Below are 4,094 nucleotides of genomic sequence, written 5' to 3' on the forward strand. Positions count from 1 at the left end.
TAATCAACCATCTACAGAACTTTTTAGTATGCTATTTTTCTACTTCTTCTCATCATCATTATCGTTAATTATTAGGCTGTATTTTCAGGACATTTGTTGGATTTGAATCTGGTCCGTCAAACTAAACAGCTGTGAGAAAAGTCTTTCTCTGTCTGAGCCGGTTGGCTGAAGATGTTTGGAAGTCTGAGAGCCGGATGAAATACTGAAACACTTTCACACATCACAAACTAACTGTCCTCATGAAGTTTTTAAACAAGTGCTGAAGAGATTTGAGCTCATGTTTGATGCTTCTGAACGTTGATGTTCAGAGCAAAGAGTCCAAAACTTGTACAAATTGTTCCTTTTTGTTTCAATCTGACTTTGTTTGTGAAACGATCAGCTGACGAGTTTATAATCAGACTGAAAGATGTCGCACAGCATCACTGAAATGTTTCTCCTCTGATAAAGTAGCTGAATATAAAAGTCTACTTGTGTCCTCATCATGTTGTCTGTCAGTGTGTCCAGGGGAAACTGTACATAATTCATATTTTTTTGATGCTATATTAAAGGAACCAGACCACATGAAGTGACATGTAGTGTGTTGATTTGAGATGTGGACCTCCAGAACCTCGTCAGATTGTCCCGACACATTTTAGATGCTTCCTTTGGTTGTTAACAATCATTTAAAGCAGTTTGACAACGTTTTGCAGACTGAGTGTCGCAGAGACAGTGAGGTTTATACTGAAGCAGTCTGTAAGAGGATGACGTCATTATTCTACAGACGTCACACTGTGACATCACTGTGACATCACTGTGACATCAGGACTTACTGCACAGTGAGAAGTTAAAGTCCTCAGTGTTTCTGTTGTAAACTGAATGTTTGTGAACTTTTGAACACTCAGACAAAACATGACATCTGAAGACCAACAAGTAATCGATTACTTTAGACAGTAACTGTAAGTGAATGTAATCTTGTTCAACAGGAATTCACAGGAAGCAGCTCAACTGACAAACACAGAAGATCAGCTGAAGATTTCATTCAGCGTGTTATTGATCTAAACATGTCACATGTTACAAAGACACTGAACAGGAACAAGATAGGTGACTTCTCCGTCACCAGACTCCCTTTAAAAAACACTAGATTTAGTGAGTTGTTGAGTTGGAGACACTTTATAAACTCTGTGAAACTCTGTCTCTGACTCATTCTGCATTATTTGGACCTTGTTGATAATTCAGCAGATGTTCTACATGAAGAATGTTTTCCTGTGTGTCCGAGTGATGTTGGTGTTCAGCAGGAGGTGACAGATGTTGACACCGGGTCTGAGCCGCCTCTCGCTCCTTTCATTACAAACCAAGCCGCCATTTCTACAAACTCTCCAGTTTTATTGACATCTTCCTTTAATTTATCTGAATACTTATATTCAATACTTCACTTTCTCACAAGATCCTGGAAGCTTTGAGAACCTGAGAGTGGAACCTGGAGATGGATGACACTGGATTGAACATTTCCAGCTCTGAGTGAGTTAAATGTGCAGAGTTTTTCTGGAGCTGCTGTTTGAATGTGTTAGTGTGTGTCCTCACTCTGTCAGCTCGTCCAGCATCCTCTGTCTGTCCTCCATCTGGTCTCGGAGGCGGCTGAGCTGCTTCTGCTGAGCCTCCCTGTGGTTCTCCAGCTGCTCCTCCAGTGTTTTCTGGAGGAAACAGAGAGATTGTTCAAAAATTGTTATTTTTCTGCATGTTGTGCCGTCTGTGATGAGCGCCACCTTGTTGTTTTTGGTGACAGCCGGGCAAACGTTAGTTTGGGAAAAGTCCCATGTGATCACTCTGAGGAATCCATGATTTCTATTATCTTTATTTGAACTGGTGGTGGCCTGAAGTGCTGATTATCCATTCTTGTTCCCAGCAGCTTTTTGAGTGCCATTCTGAAATGATAAAAAAAAACGAAAACACACACAGACATGAATACAACTGAAAATGTTAGTATGTCTGTCTATATAAAGCTAGATAGCTAGCTTCTATCTAAAGAGTAATGTAGTAAGTAATCTATTACTCCACGTTGACAGTTATGTTGTAATGTAACATATTACTTTAAAGTCAAGGTAACTATTAATATGCAATATATTACATTTCCAAAAAAATGTTGAAGTTGAAGACATGATGAGATGGTAAGTAAGATGTTTTTATTTTGGGGGTGCTTTTGAATTTCAGACAGTATATAGGAGTATCTGTGTTGTATACAAAAGTCAAAGAAAATGTCTACAAAAAGTCAAAGTATTTAAAGAGGCAGTGATAACAAAGGACACATCTGAAGGTAAAAACTTTGAGAAATAAAATAAACCACCGACAAAATGTCATTGCAAGGTTTAATCTTGTAAGATACTTAAGACACAGTTGGAACCTGTAACAGGGTAGAGTGAACTGATAAAGCAGCTTTTAAAAAAAAAAAATGTATTTGTATTTTTTGTTCAGCTGCCAACACATATAACTGCACATTTTGTTTATTCAGCATTTGGACGCTGAGCAATGACTAAAACAGTTGAATGTGATAAATCTAACTTTATTGTAGACTTTATTTTGGTACCTGTGTTTTCGATGGAACAGAATATTATACATTTACATTTAGGACATTAAGCAGATGCTTTTGTCCAAAGTGACTTACAACAAGTATATTTTTCTATTTGTACTATTTGTTATACCAGATAATGAACCCTTTTGCAGTGACAATGTCTCTGAGGACTGAAGGAGGAGGAGCTTTAAGGTGTGAGTGTGAATGATGACGTGAAAGCTCGCACGTGCTCGTCCTCACCGCGGCGGTCTTGGCGTCGCTCGTGCCGATTATGGCGGCGATGTGGCTGACGTCACGCAGCAGCAGCAGGTTGAGGACCTCGGCGGCTCTCTTCCTCTGCAGGCCGTTCAGCTCCTGCAGCTGACCCAGCTCCCTCTGCCAGGAGAACCACCATCATGTCACATGTTGCATGATGGGAAACGTAGTCCTTGTTGCATGAGGTCAAACAGTGGACTCACCGCCTTGTGCTGCAGCTCCTCGGTCAGCTGCAGATGGGCGTGGTCCCTCTCCTCCACCTCCTCCACCTCCTCCACCTCCTGGCTCTGCAGCACCTCCTTCACCTCCTCCTTGGCCAGCTGGTTCTCCGTCTGCAGCCGGCACAGCTCCTCCTGGATCTTCTCTGCTCCATCATCTGCTCCTTGAGCTCCTCACACAGCTGACTGTGTAGGTTGATATCATCACCCTGCAGAAATATCAGTCATAGTAGTCGTTGTTACAAATAATGTCAAGTACTGATCAAAAATGACACTTTTCTCAGCTGCTGCTCCTCAGGAACATCTTCACCTGTAACCACAAACTCACCTGTTACTCATCTGAACATTAAATAAACACACAGTCTGTTGGATTTCATTTGACTGTTTGATAGATTTCTATAGATTGTTCTTTATTTACTTATTGCATGAGTTCCTTTATTATGAATTCCATCCTTTACACAGTGACATCTTTAAAGCCACCACCATTTAAGAATGTCCGCCTCATGATCTTTGACTTCATCAGTCTGTATTTGTTCATTTCACAGGAACAAGATGAAATGAGATTTCACTGAAGTGTTAAAGATGTGGTAAGCCATCACTCATCTGTCAATGAATCCATCTTTATTTGTTTCATTTCATTTCGTCACCAACATCATCATGTCATGTTTCATCAACATCTTCTGACACTTTGACTCTGAGCAGGTCTGAACCAAACTCCTTGATTTCACCTGCAGAGAGCAACATTTCCCTCCTGAGCAGCAGCTGCTGACAGAGGAGAGAAGAAACAACCAGCACGCTGTCGTTAGTTCACACTGACAGGTGGAGCAGCAGCACAGGTGAGGACAGTGGGCGGAGTCTGTACCTGGTGGGCTCGGTCCCCACGTCCCTCTGGAAGCCTTCGGTCGGGGCGGCGTTGAATCAAAGAACTGGTGGAACTGCATGATGGGAATCTGAGTCCAGGAGGAGAAGAACAGGAAGTGGACTTTAGATCAATCAAGCCAGCAGTTTATTATGTACCAAAGTGAAGCAGCTGATTTTAAATCTGCTGTTAATAGCTGTCAGACATTAAGAGCGTC

The sequence above is a fragment of the Sparus aurata genome, chromosome 24 (genome assembly GCF_900880675.1).
Source record: "Sparus aurata chromosome 24, fSpaAur1.1, whole genome shotgun sequence".
NCBI classification, from domain to species: domain Eukaryota; kingdom Metazoa; phylum Chordata; class Actinopteri; order Spariformes; family Sparidae; genus Sparus; species Sparus aurata.